Here is a 16,044-nt window from a genome sequence, read left to right as displayed (position 1 = left end):
TTTTGTCATTTAAACTTGCTACGACTTCATCTATTCTGCCTCAAAACAATTAGTTTTTGATTTCCGCCTACCAAACTTGTACTCTTTCAACATGCTCAATCTTTTAACCTCATATGACACGACATATTTCAAGGTATAGCCCTAACCCGAAACCCGACACGAACTCAACACGAAAATAAACGGGTTGACATGACACGACACGACACGTTAATTAAATGGGTCGGGTTAGGGTCAAGCGCTTTCAACCCGTTTAGTGTTTCGACACGACACGAACCCGACATGACACGACACGTTTGCCACCTCTAGTCACAAGGCGACGAGTGCACTTATTCGAGATCTATGTTTGAGGATGATGGTGATTACCCCATTATTGGACCAGATTCATGAGGCCCAAGCCAAGGCCATAAAGGAGGAACACTACAAGAGTGAGCGTATTGTGGGTCAGGTGTTCTCTTTCCATTATGACAGTAGGGGACTGTTCACCTTGCATCGAAGGATTTGGATTTTGTATTGTGTTGGTGTACTATAGGTACTGATGGAGGTGGAACACAAGTCGATATTTTCCATTCATTCGGGTGCGACGAAAATGTATAGAGACCTCTGACCTAATTATTGGCGGCCTTGCATGAAATGGGATGTGGATTGGTACGTGGAGAGATGCTTGACTTGTAGGAAACTCAAGGCTGAGCATCAACGACCTGACCGCAAGAGTTGTTAGGTATTCCTTTTTGGAATTGGGAAGAGATCATGATGGACTTCCTCATGAAGTTTCCATGGACAACACGGTGGGTGGATTTGATTTTAGTTATCGTGGATCCGATTTACAAAGAGTGATCATTTTGTTCCCATTTAGGAGAGAAACTTTGCGGAGAAGTTGATATGTATTCATATCCGAGAGTTTGTGGCATAACGCTATTGAGATTCACTCAACATAAGTCATATCATTCATGATCACTCCTATATCCAAAGCATACGGGACTCATATTATTCTATCATTTTCATGATCATAATAAAAGCACTTTTCAGATTCACTCAACTCATTGCTATGAAGCATACGAACAATCCCTTTGGAATTTTCCAAAACCTTCGACACATTGTGCTTGGACTAAACATATTACATTTTTGATCAATGCTTTTTAGATCTAAATACCAAGTATGATTCTCGCTTTTCTATTTCCATCATAGCGAAACAATTCTCGAGCTTTTTCATTTTGAAACTTAGAGATAGTGTTTTCTATAAGTAGTATTGTCATCAACATGAAAATAAAAGGAAGACAACGACACTCCCACTAGCTTTGACATGTCCTCAAGACTCACCTGGACTTCTATAAAGACAACATTCTTCGACTCTCTCATGAAAGAACAGATTTCTGCTACATAATGCTTGTTATAATCCATGAATAGATATCACAAGCCTACACACCTTATTTGGATACTTTGTACGTTTAAATCTTTTCAAGATGTGTCACATACCCCTAGAAGGTTTCCTATTAAGGAAATTCATTTGAACATCCACTTTACCATTTATTTTATCAAAGAAGGCAACAATGATAGCAAATAACCAAATAGACCCCTTCTCAGCTATATGGTGACACTGTTTCCTCATAACGAGGTTCTTGAGTCTAAATGAAACTCTTTTCCACCATACTATCTTTGCATGCATGTACATTGCTAATCATGTGTAACATCTGGTTCTGAGGTATGCTTTATTTTAATTTAATATTTGAAGTTTGGTGAGTCACCACGTCGTGGGAAGGATGGCAATGATGTGGCGAGAAATTTTCCACCTGCGTGTCTTTTTGACTCACCACGACGTGGGAAGGAAGGCCACAGTGTGGCCGCCACTAATGTCTTAAACCTCATTTATTTTGTTTTTTGCACGTATTTAAAGGAATAAGTAGGATAGGTTTTGCTCACCCTCGGCCTCCACCACCCTCTTTTATCTAGAAGAAAACCCTAAATCCTTTCCTCTATTATTGAAGCTTTCTTCAGTGCTTTTGAGAGGCATTTATGGAAAAACAAGGAGTAAGCCAAGGATCAGTAAGAAATCCCCATCTACCTTCCTAGTTCGATTTTGGACCCTTGTAAGTGTTCAAGGATCCACCTTTTTTATTATAGAGTGCTAGATCTTGCATTTTGTCCCATTTTCTTCTTGATCTTGTTGGATGAGATGGAGAGACTTCATAAAGGTTGTAACTATATAAATCTATGGATCATTTGAAGTAGTTTATGTTTTGGATATGAATTTTGATGGTTGCCATGTGTAAGATTTTGGTCATAAAACCCCATTTTGATCTAAGTTGAGCCTAAGACTTGCATTGGCATGTAAGTCTAAAATTCATTAATCTTTAGGATGGTTTTTGTGTTATAAGCTCTTCTGGAGAAAATGGGATCAAGACTTAAGGGATTAAGTGCTTCTTGATTAAGCCGATGTCATGGTTATGCTTTCTGGATGTAAGACTTGAGATCTAAACCTTTTGGTGGATATCAAGGGATAAAGTTGGAAAATTTATCCCTTTAGACAACAATAATGATCATATTTGGGTTTTGGAACCTTTAGGATTAGATATTTTGGCTTAACTCATCATCACATTTTGGATCTAGTTACCACGGTGTGGCCTAGGCTGCCACGACGTGGCGACTGAGGGAAACATGTCTGTTTTTTTCGTTTGGGAGCCATGATGTGGCCACGGATGGCCACAATGTGGCGAGTGAACTATAATCAGTTACTTTGACCTTTGACTTGTGTTGAATTTTAGTCAAATCCCTAGTTTTGGAAGGTAAGTTAAGAATGTACATTATATGGATGTATAGGTGGTTTCTAGCATCTATATTCATAGTAGTAGGAGCAGTTGTAGTTGATGATCGTTATTAGGTAACTCTCTTCACTATACTCGTGGGTCAAAGGCACCAAAGTCGCCCCATTGGATAATGTTTTAGGATAAGAGTTGGATTATGTTAGTAAATGATGGCGGAAACGTCTCGGGAAGGGTGACGTCATGCGTAGTATCACAACAATCGCATCATAGCAATCAAAGTAAACAAAACCATTACATTACAATATGAATATTTACATTTGTTTGAAAACATAGTTTGTATACATTAGTATAAACAAAAGATAAAGACGAGACTACAAAAATGCTTCGTCTTCTCCAAAAGTTGGCAAAGTACCTGTCTATCGTTGCCCTGAGAATACAAGCAGTTTTGAAAAATGTATTGGCATAAAGCTGGTGAGTTCATAAGCATGTTTTTGTATTGAAAACTAGTCATTGAATTTGTACAAATGGTTTCTTTTCATTGTAAGTAAAATGTCGTTGCTATCGAAAACCATTATTATCAAGTTCTGAAATAAGTATGCATGCTTTCCAAGAAAATCCAATATTTTCTAACATGTTTGTTGATTATTGTATGAAAAGTATGTTCCGTTTGAAAACCATGGAAACCAGCAGTATGTAATGTATGTCTGTTCGAAAACCCTAGCTACCACTAGTATGTAGTGTATGATCTGTTCGAAAACCATGGCTACCACTATTATGTAGTGTATGTTCTGTTCGAAAACCTTGGCTACCACCAGTATGTGTAGTAGTTTTATTACTTAAAATAAAACCAAAGGTTGTGTCCCTGGAATACCCTCCAGTAAATAGATAGGTAGTTTTATTATTTAAAATAAAACTATAGAAGAAAGAAATCCTGTAAAAAGGTTAGTTTATACTTATTGTGAGTCGTATAACCATGCTAATATGACTGATGACCTCCTTGACGTTTCTTCAGGCGTAGTATGGTTACAAAATTTGTCACCACAGGCGTGCCCGCCTAACTGTAGTTAACAGTTCAGGTGTAGGATTGTCGGTCCTGAATATATCTATTAACAAATTTCACGCTCTCCCTCGAAGAGACTCTGGTTATACTAAAGGTGAGGATTTACTGGTACCCCGAGGGGCATAACGAAGATAGGTCTCATAATCCTGTATTAACTAGTTTATGTGTTGTTCTGTGATACTCGTGTTCGAAATCGTTTGTATACGGTGTAGAGTATAAATAATTATACACAAAACAATTATTTAGTAAGATACTCTTGTTATCTGAATGTAATAATGGATAAACAAAATCTATCATTGTTCATATGTTTGACTTTGTATGTAGTTTGAATCTGTAAGACTGGTAATGAAATCCCCAAACTATACCTATTATAGTTTGAATGGTTTGTTACGTTCATGTACTGTTATGAAAACTATGCAATTAAGTTTAGAGAAACATCCCTTATGCTTCGCATATTACAAAAGGGACAAAGTCTCTAAATGTTTGATTTAAAACTGTTGTAATTACATCAGTTTTTAACTTGTGAAAACCGTTATGTTTGGCTTGTATTCCCCTTGAAAATGTTTAAAAACAGTAAAAGTGTAGGGGTATGAACTCATTGTTTTAAAGTAGGATTCGAGTGTACGATCGGTATGAGTGCTGAGAGTCAACTGATGTTTCATACGCAAGTGGTCCCTATTAACATATAGTAACAAATATACGTATTACATTAGGGTATTTCATCACTAAACATGACGGGAAACCACCCTAAGGACTTGGATATGCTTGAAGTAAGTGTCAGAGCCATAAATGATCAAATGAGGGAGGTGTATGGCCACCCTAAGGGTGTGTACGGCCCATGAGTGTTTTTGAGGTGTTTCTAATTTTCTACAAGCATCCAAGGAGTGTTTTAGGTCCCATACTTAGTTGTTCTTGCAGTTTTAAGGCCAAATATGAGTATTAAAGTGGGTGTAAGGCCATAAGAGTGTGTGTGCGGCTAGAGTTTGTGGTCAGGGTGTGTGTGCGGCTGCACACAAGAGTGTGCGGCCGTACAGAGGGTGTGTGCGGCTGTATACAGGGGTGTGCGACCGTACACTCTTCATTTATGCTCCAAAAGTCGATTTTCAAGTGTTTTAAGGCTCAAACCAAGTCCAACTAGAAGATAGGGGCCAAACTCTCCCTTTGGAGGGTCTTTGAGTTGTGTACGACCACCTTATGAAGGTGTGCGGCCATACACCTTCAAGTGATGAAGAACATGAAGAGTTTCAGGCCTAGATCAAGCTGTCTTACCAGTATAACAAGCTAAATGATGGAGTACTACACGTTTTTTAGGCCCTTGGAATGTTCTTGGATAAGGATTCTAGAGAGAGAAACTGGAGAGAGAAAATAAAGTGTAGCCAAAAGAAAGGAATGAGTGAAGGGGGCCACCCTTTATATATAGAGGTGAGTGTGTGGCTGGAGGATGGGTATGCATCCACACACCCATGTGTGCGGCCGTACACACCTCTGAGGAGGGTGTATGGCCCGTTTTTGTCTCTATAAGACTTGGTGACTCATTCTTAATCTCATGTCCGGCAGTACTCAAGCTTAGAACACTTAAACGAGCCCTTAAACGATGTTAAAAGGTGACGAAATCGAGTTTAATATTGATAAAACCGACTAATCGTACATAATAAAAGTTTCGGGTTGTCACAATGTTTCTGTTGGTTTTAAAATGAAATTTTTACTTAATAATTTTTGGACGTTAGATCATGTCAGTCTACACATTGATGATCAAATTGCAACCCATTATCATATAACTAGGTTTAGGATCAACTAGTTTCAAACTTGGTTGTCCTTTATGGACTGAATTTTACAATCCTTAGACTCTTTTGATGGTAGCCTTAGGACCCACCATGATTCCTAGTAGCTTCTTATCCAAATTGATCAATGTTTTATCACTAGTCAATGTATCTCTTTCCACAGTCAGATGAAACAAATAAAAGTTGGGAGGTGCTCTAATATTAGATTTTCGGTAGATGAAATGTAACACCCACAGATTCGGGCTATTTAATTTAGATATAATAAGCGTTAAAAATGATTTTTTTATAGAAGATTATATATGATAAATAATCTTAACCAAAGTAATAGGTAGGGTTAACAATTGTAACCTATTTGACGTAATAAAGAAAAATGATTTGAATATTATATGTTTACTGATTATTATAATATAATAAAATTGGAAAAATCAGTCGAATCAACTATAAATAGTAAAAATACGTGCGCCAAAACACACACACACACACACACACACACACACACACACACACATATATATATATATATATATATATATATATATATATAGGAAACATACATCTTCCTGATCCCGAAAATATAAATTTTGTCGAAATCCGAATCCGTATGAATTAGATATGATTTTTATAAGATATAAAAGTCAGTCGCGCACAATGAATGTATGACGTAAAAAGCTATGAAGAGAAATGTTGACTTTTAGCTAATGTGACCAAAAAGAAAATCGTAGTACTCCTGAAAATCGGAATTTTGAGAAAAAGAATGCCAAAAACGGAATCCATACGAGAGAGTTATGATTTTAGCAAAATTATTTAATTTTATAAAAATATGGACAAAAATATAAATTCAAAATTAGCTGACGGAGTCTAAATGAAAGTTGTAGATCTCGTCGATAGATACATATGGATATAAAGAACATCAAAAATAGAGTTCGTATGAATGAGTTATAATTTTTAATAGCACATTTACTGTAAATCGTATATATATATATATATATATATATATATATATATATATATATATATATATATATATATATATATATATACTATTAGAAAGTTATCGACGATGCGGTCGTTATAAGACTAGTATTGAAAACTTTCGATATTAGTTTACTACAAATATAATTAAATCTATTTAAAATAGTATTATGAAGGGGTGTTTAGTCATTTAAGTAAATATAGAGGGTGTTTTATTTTAAATTCAATTATTATAAATAAAAGCCTCTAGGTTCTCATATTTCTTGCACCATTTTCTTTATTCAAGAGTCTTTCTCTTCTTATCCCCTAAGCATTTCGGTCCCTCGTGATTTGACTTCTCTTTTTGTAGTTTTTAGTAGAGTAAGGTGAGCGCTGAAACGCTTCAAGAATCTTTCTTAGAAAGATTCAGCGACGAAGTTTTGCCCATAAAGAGCCCGACTCCTAACTAAGTAAGTTATGCTACCATACTTTAAATATAACTTATAATATCGTTATTATGAACCTATAATTAAAATTTATCAGTGATTCAAAGTCATTATACTGATTGATGTACTTATGGGGATGATGTCTAGGGTGTGATTTAGTGAGGTGTTTAAAGTGGGATTCCAAATAGTATACTTTGTATACCAAAAGGGCCCTACCTCCGATATGATCCTACCTGGTTGTTCCTTAGTTGATAGATCATGAAGTAGAATTTGATTTAATGATGAATCTACACTAATAATTAGTCGCAATAAAGATTAGACTAAAACTTAGCAATAATAATGCTAGATTTCGTCGAAGGAAAATAGAATCTTTAGAAGCAAAACGCTGCCCGAGTTTGGAATCATCACTTTAACAAGTGAGTGCATAGTTACTTTCATCTTACACATAGATGCGAAGTATTTTATCTAAATTATGTGCTATGTGTGCATATTATTTGTATACTTGCTATCTATGTTGGATGAATGATTTTATACATGTTTTAAATGATTTAAACTTTATATGTATTTATATTTACAAAATATGTTGGGTAAAACATGGGTAGATGAATGATGAGGTATGAAAGCTAATATAGAGGAACATGGGCAATATAGACATAGTTCCCTATAGGTGAACATTGGCAACAATTGGCCTAGTACCCTATAAATGAGCATTGACAGCTACACCATAACCTGCAGATGTTTTTGATCTACGATGTACTCTAAACATCCTAGCAGTTGCGATCTAATATAGTATCGGTAGCTATTCCTAATAGAGAACATCATAACCCCATTAGTTGCACCTAATAGAGAATGTCACAATTCTGGCAGATGCGCCTAAGTGATAATATTGGCAGCTGTGCATAATAGATAATATTGACAGTTGTGTCATTGGAAACGATGGACTTTGTGCCTACTCCTTAGGACAATCCTTAGGACTGAATGAGTAAATGAAAAATGATTCGTAGGGTAGATCCTTAATAAATAAAGAAGATAATGGGGATGGGTAATTGGGTTGATTTTTTAATGATTAAACATAATTATATTATTGCGGATTGAAAACCCTACGTACTCACCGGGTTTCCCAACCTGACCCTCTCAGTTTATTTGTATCATAGGTATCGATATAAAGCTACACTAGACCGAGAGATTAAAGATGTGTAGACCACTAGTGTAAAAAAATGTAAGGTCAGTTTATTCTTATGTTTATGTATTGATGATGACATCCTAATGTTTTAATAGAAAATAATACATTTCTTCAGAAGTGCTTTGATAAAACCTTTATCATGGTTTCTTGGAACAAAATTCCGCAACATTGTTCTTTAAGAGGATACTCTCAATTTAAAATAAGCATAAATAAATTTTTTAAAATGACCATGAATTTGGGGATGTCACAATTGGTATCAGAGAATTAGTTTAAGTGAACTAGGAATAACTATACTTGTTCTAACGTTTGTTTAAGTGTGTCTCAAGTTTTTCTCTCAACACTTCCCTAAGTATTTATCCTAAGGTTCATCTCCTACATCGTATTTACCTATGCTCACCTACAACCGATTTCCTTATATGTTTGTTGCTAAGGACTTTTCTTAAGGATCGTCACTTACATCAGATAGAAAATTATGTTTTGGAGATTACTCCCTCAATACGTGTCCAATAAGGGTTAGAATATCATCACATGAATATGTAGTTACTACATCGCCTGAACTCGGAATTCATCACCTAAAGTTTATAATCCTGTTGGTTTTTCCACATGTCTTGTTTATGTTAGTCATTGGTCGACATCTATACTCCTTTAGATGACAACATCGCAACATCGCAAGTCAAGGTCAAGGCATCTCCTAGTAATCTCATATGTATCACCACATATCTACTATCACCCATCTATCATCTACTATCTACCATCACCTATTATTACCCAATACATATGTACAATTCTATAATATTGTTATGATTAGATCAATTAAACATCAGGTCATAATATCTTATCTAACAGATAATAGTCTTAGAACAAAGAATAACCACATAAGCATGTAATTATCTTGATACTTCATGTCTATGTGTAAGATGAATGTAACTATTTACTAACTTGATGAAAATGGGTGATAGATGCATTTGGCAACGCTTTGTTTAAAACATTGAAAAGACCTACACTCATAAAGTACTAAGCCTTAGTCTAGTTTCATAATCCTGGTGAGCATATTAATTATAGTCTAGATTCTTCAATAATCCCAATGTCTACAACACGATCTAACAAGTAAGGATCATCCAAGCAGGACAATTAGGAAGCAGGACCATTTCGTCATATAGCCTTTTTGAAATACAACAAACAAGCCAACATGATGATTCTAGACACCTCTCCGGTAAGTAAATCAATCAGTATTATGAGTTGGAATCACTAATAAATCTTATATATAGGTTCATAATAACGATTATGTATATAAATACAAGTTACACTTAAAGCTTAGTAAGTGTAGCTTAACTTACATAAATATTTATCGAAAACCTGAAAGTTTGCAAGCAGAAATTTGACTAGAAAGCTTCTATTTTCCAGGCTCTTTGATGCCTCAGAGCCTTGCTAAGATACTCCAAAACCCCAAAACACTAGAAAATGGTACCTATAGAGAGAGGAATGTTTAGGAGTGATTTGTGATGAAGAAACAACGTAAATCGTCTATTTATAGGTTGCTTAGGAGCATTTCATCAAGAGAAACATGGTGTCTCGTGTCGTCACACCTCTTGTCACGTTGTGGCCTTGCATAGGCAGCAGGCAAAAACACAGGTAAAACTTCATTCTACAACTTTCATGTAGACTACATTGGTTAATTTTGAATTTATTTTTATAGTTATATTTTTAACAGTATTATACTGTTAAATTTCGTATGAAAAATATAACATTCTCATACGACACCTGTTCTTGATGGTCTTTATATCGACGGATAGGTATGGATGAGATCTTGAACTCTCATTTAGATTGTTTTTGCTAACAATTGACATATTTCAATTTTGGTTTCTAAGTAATATACTACTACACTGAAACTTCGAAAAATCACTAAGTCTAAAAAATAATTTATAAAAAATTCACTTTTTACGATACGTAGAGTAGTATCGGTTCAATCGCAAAACTTCAATGAAGCATAACTTGTTCATTCAAAGTCAGATTTTAGTATTTTTATACGTATGAAATCCATATCACATACACTATAACTTTTGTTCAGATTATTTGTCCTAAGTAATCTTCAATCGAAAAGTCATTTTTAACGCTTTTCTCTAAATTGACTAGCCCAAATTTACGAGTGTTACAACGTAGTTTTATATAAATTAATTGTAGGTTAAATATGTTGCGACATGGGCTTTGTTTGTATTTACCGGATTGGGCCTGTCCACCCACGTTTTGTTAGGGTTATGTAGTATATATAGTGCATGCATGTATGCATTAGATACGATCTAGAAACTATTACTTTGATTATCATTTTGTAACCCTAAAACACCTCTACAGTCGAAGTTCTTCATCGAGCTCTTCTGGGGTGTTGAAGTTTAATCATTCAACATTGTTTGAGCTATTCCTGTGTTTTGTTCTTATTCCTTTATTCACTATTTAGAATATACCGATCCTACTAGAATTTTAATTCCAACAATTGGTATCAGAGCAGGAGACTGTGTAACAAATACGCATTCCTTCTGTTTGAAGAATAGTATAGGGTTTCCGCTTTTATCGAATATATGGGAGCCGTCGTTTTCTTATCGACGAAAATTGTTGTTTTTGATAAAACCCTATTTTCAAGTTTACAAGTCAGACTCTACCAGTTTCAAGGAAGGCTCATCATGTCTCAAGAAGACGTACAATCTAATCCCATCAACATCTCCAACAACACTGGATCCACTACAAGAGTACCCATTCGTTACACGCAGGATTATGAAGTATGGGCGCATCACTTTGAAGATTATGTGGTTGGATCTGATGATAACGGGTATCTCATCTGGGAAGCAATCATGTTGGGTCCATTTGTTCACTCTGGAATGAATACAACTGTGAAAACTCAAAAGGAGTATAACAAACTGATAGCAGAAGAGAATAAGATTCCTCAGGATGAAAAAGATAAACTGCTATGCAATGTCAAGACGTTAAGAATGATCAGATTCGCTTTACAAGCTAACACCTTCCGGCTAGTGAGTTCATGCAGTACAGCTAAGGTGATATGGGACAAGTTGAAAGAACTGTATTCAACCAATGAGGATCTAGAGCACTCTATTCACACTCTGCTTCTCTTTGAGTTTGGAGCGTTTGCACAAAAACCTAAAGAAACCTTGCTTTAGATGTTTGATCGCTACAATCATTTGCTTAGCAAGATGACAAAAGCATGGTATTGAAAGGAAGGGTATTGAACAGAAAGTCACCTTCCTGAACGGTTTAAGACCCGAGTGGATGGAAGTTGTCTCACCTGTGAAAGAGCATGAAGAATTCAAGGCTTATTCCCTAGAGAAACTTATGGGAATTATAAAGTCACATGAAAGCGCAGTGTTAAAAGAAGCGAAGTTGGTCTCTGGTGTCGGCTCACTTGCTTTTGTCTCGAAGAACAAAAATGTGATTGAAGAAGTAGATGAAGATGACATGTCGGAGTGTGATCTTACGAGTGACGAGTATGCGATGATGGTGTCAAATCCAAAGGAGTTTGCTCGCAATAAATTCCCTGTCAGTAAGAACTGAAACTGGCAAGGAAGCTACAGTTCAGAAAAGGTAAAGGAAGAGTCTAAAAATACATCTCAGAAGGAGGATGAAAAGAAGGAGAGCAAACTGGTGGGTGACTCAGGGTATGACTGCAATTACTATCACGACAAGAATCATTTTGCCTAGGACTGCATGTTGAAAAAGTTAGCCAAGAGAAGAGAGAGTGAACATGATGAAACTTATCATATGAGAAAGCTTGAAGAGATAAAGAAGAAGAAAACTAGTGCTGGTCCAATGAACGCCTTGATTGTTCAAGAAAAGGTGATCGATGATGAATTTGGCGGGGTTGAAGTCTGGTCCACAGATTCAGAGGATGAAAAGGTGAGAAGGCCAATACACGGTAGAGCTTTTTTGATGAGACAAGAAAATGAGAAAGTGACTGGAAGATGCTTGATGGTGACGGCTGTAGTAACAAGCGAGATGAGCATAAGGAACCGAATCTACATGAAGGAAAATGTTTTGCAGCCAAGCCTGTCAGTGAAAAGATCACCGACTGCGATCATTTGATCAAAAAGGTACAATCCCTTGTTTAATCTCTTAAAATTCCAACAATTGATTATGAAAGGGAATTAAATGAACTAAAATTCAAATTTAATAATCTAAGCGGAAGTCTCATGCAAACTCGATTAGCAAATTCTAACCTAACTGACCAAATTAGCAAGTTGTCAACGAAGAGTGAGGAGAGACGAATATGGAATGAGCTAAATGAGTAGGAGTTAGTTAGGGATAGAGATGAAATAAATTATTTTCAACTAGAAAATTTGAGATTTTTGAAACAACGTAATGTTTTTTGCTTGATTGCTAAACATTTATATACTAATATTATGCAATTGCATTTAGATTGTGAAATAGGGAAAAGATTCATAAAATGATCTTTCCCTTCCTTGAGTTAAAGGAAGATGAGATCATTAATGAATGTGAATCAATCATGTCCTCGGAAGAAACTTCCATTCCTTATAAGATTGCTCTAGACAAAATTGAAACTTTTATTGATTCTAAGCAACATAAATGCATGTTAAAACTGATATTAGATGAAAATGATAAGTTAAAAATTAAAACCGAGACCTTAAAATCATTTGACTCATTAAATGCCAAATTGATGATCGAACATAAGATGAATATTGAGAGTACATCTGAGTTTGATGATGAAAGTGAGATGAGCGAGATCTCCATCGAAGACGTAATCGATTACTCAGAATTTATGAGGAGCGAAACCGATACTGAAAAACCGCTTATATCCGAAAACTCGGTTGAATATGCTCGATTGTCGGATAACAAGTTGAAGAAACTCAAAGAAAAGGCAGTGGTCTACCAAAGGGTACAAACGGTTCCAAGTCAAGTCTATGCTGTTAAAGGAGTATCTGAAAGACAAACAACGGAACTGAAAATTTTGGTAGATCAAGACAATGCTAGAGGTTGTGACGATTTCTTCTGGTTAGCTCCTATTGATAATGCATACGAAACTATTGGCTTGTCAAAGCAAACATCATGGAGGGTGAAAGGTAGATACGTTCCAGAACCCATTAACAAACCCTCAAGTTTCGCCAAACCAAGCACAAGTGGAACGAAAGAGATACCAGAAGAACCCAAGAAGAAGTTCCATTCGGCTGTGACTCATAAGGAAAATCGAAATCCAAATCCAAAGCCAAAACCAAGCTTCAATATTCATAAATCTCAAAAATGCCTGGCCAATCAAAAGCGCCAAAGAAATCAAAGGTACAAGAAAAACTTGAGTGAGAGAAAATAGTTTTGGAAGTCTCAAAATCCTGACGTTGTCCAAATCATGAAGGATGCTCAGGCTGGTAATCAATCATACAAGGCAGGCAGTCAGTTGAACCGAAAGACAAGTTTCGATCTAAATTCCTTTTACTCTAAAAACCGAACCTCCAGTTTCGGTTCTCAAATTACCAAAGTTCATAACCAACATCGCAATTTTGATCCTAACATCATATCCCAGAGCCGAACCTCTTGTCTCGGTTCAAAACTGAAGGATCAGAGTCGAACTTCCAGTCACGGTTCAAAACCCAAGGATGAGAGCCAAAAATCCTATTTCGGTCATTTTCGCCAAACACACGAGAAACAAACCTTGAAAGATAGTAAAGGAAAAGGAAAGGTTGACTCTGAGACAGATAAGACCAATACGAAAAAGTCAGCTGAACCTAGGAATCCAAAGAAAATTCCTGCTAACAAAACACCATCTAATACACCTCAATTTAAACAAGATACAAATAAAATAAAGGTGTACACCATCAAACGCAAAGATGAAACCACTTTAGTTAAAAGAACATATTTAGTTGATCTTGTTGTTATTATTCCCTTTTCTATGAAAAACTTACCAGGGCCCAAGAAACTTTGGGTTCCTAAATCCGTTTAAATTTAGAGGTTTTAAGTGACGAGCAGTTCGATGATGAATGGTATATTGGCAGTGGCTGCACACGTCACATGACAGGAAGGAAGGAAAAGATGAGGGAGTTTCGGTCCCTAAAAGATGGTCGATGTGTGAAGTATGGAGACAACTCATTTGGAACAATAAAAGGATATGGTATGATAACAAATGGTGAATTCTCAATTAGAAAAGTTCCGTACGTGGAAGGTTTGCAGCACAACCTCATCAGTGTTTCACAACTAGTGGTTGGAACTGGACTGAAGGTGTCGTTTGATGACGAGGGATCAGAAATCATTGAGAAGAAAATGAAGAAAGTTCTATTGAAGTATCAATTCAAGGGAGAGATGTATCCTCTCAATCATAACCCCATCAATGGCAAACCTATGATATGTCTACTGGCTAAAGCAAAGTCCGATGAAAGCTGGTTATGGCATAGACGACTCTCGCATCTAAACTTCAATGACATCAACAAACTAGTGTTGGGTGATCATGTTCGAGATCTTCCTCCTCTGAAATTTGATAAGGAGCACCTTTGTGCAGTATGTGAGATGGGAAAGCAGAGCCGAAAGAGTCATCCCACACGCATCAATACAAAAATCATTGAACCTCTTGAGCTTCTGCATATTAACTTGTGTGGACCTTTGGCTATTGAAAGCATCAGTGGTAGTAAGTCCATACTTGTTATTGTAGATGATTTTTCTCGCTTCACCTGGATTTTCTTTTTTAAACAGAAATCTGAAGCAACTCCCAAGTTGAAAGCATTCATCAAGCAGGTCGAGGTGCAACTACGAAAGACTGTAAGGAACATTCGAAGCGATAATGGGCTTAAGTTTAAAAATAAGGAGTTTGAAGACTACTTGGCTGAAAGAGGAGTAGCTCACAACTTCTCCGATCTTTACACTCCACAACAAAACGGAATCGTTGAAAGGCGAAATCGATCTCTATGTGAAGCTGCCCGTACGATACTATCTTTCACTTCACTTCCTCTGTACTTCTGGGCTGATGCCATCACATGTGCTTGCTACACACAGAACCGATCCCTTCTCAACAAGAGATTCACCTTAACCCTATACGAGATCCTAAACAATAGAAATCCAAACATAAAGTTTTTCCATGTGTTCGGTTCCAGATGTTTCGTCTTTAACTCCAACGAGAACCGAAACAAGTTTGACGTCAAAGCAGATGAAGGGATATTTCTTGGGTATTCACTAAACTTAAAGGCATATAGGGTTCTAAACAAACGATCCAAGTGTCTCGAAGAAACCTACTATGTTACCTTTGATGACAATTATGTTAAGAAAATTCAATCAACCGACAGAGCTACACTAGAAATCTTCCCTGAAACTAGTCTAGTCTCAACTCCAATTTCCAACTTGTTTGAAGAATACACAATTTTATTTGATGAACCAGAAAAGGCCATCAATTCGGAGGAAAATGCAGCCGACAACAAAGTTGATCATCTGAAGAAAATCATCGATGAAGCTATACATGCTGCTGAAACCGATCCTCTTATAGCAGCCGAGAGTCAACCCTCTGTTTCTAACAGAGCAGAACAACATGTCGAGGGAGCACATCCAACTCCAACTAACAAAGCTCAAGTCAAGGGGGAGCATCCAGCAGCAGGGGAAAATCCATCTCCAACCGAGGGGAAGCATCCCACTCTAATTGAGGGAGAAATACCTGAACCTGACGTTGGATATACTTCACCATTTGAGCGGGAGAATAACAATACAAATAAGGAAGACGATGAATTAGTACTCGAAGAAGAGGTCAATGCAGAATTGGATCCAACTTATGATCCGAATTATCCTCCCTTGATTAAATGGACAAGGGATCTCCCCAAAACACAGATCATTGGTGAATCATCAGAAAGAGTTCTTACTCGTTCTCAAATGAAAG

This window comes from Lactuca saligna, chromosome 8, assembly GCF_052625555.1.
Source record: "Lactuca saligna cultivar CGN05327 chromosome 8, ASM5262555v1, whole genome shotgun sequence".
Lineage (NCBI taxonomy): Eukaryota > Viridiplantae > Streptophyta > Magnoliopsida > Asterales > Asteraceae > Lactuca > Lactuca saligna.
This window is presented reverse-complemented; position numbering follows the sequence as displayed.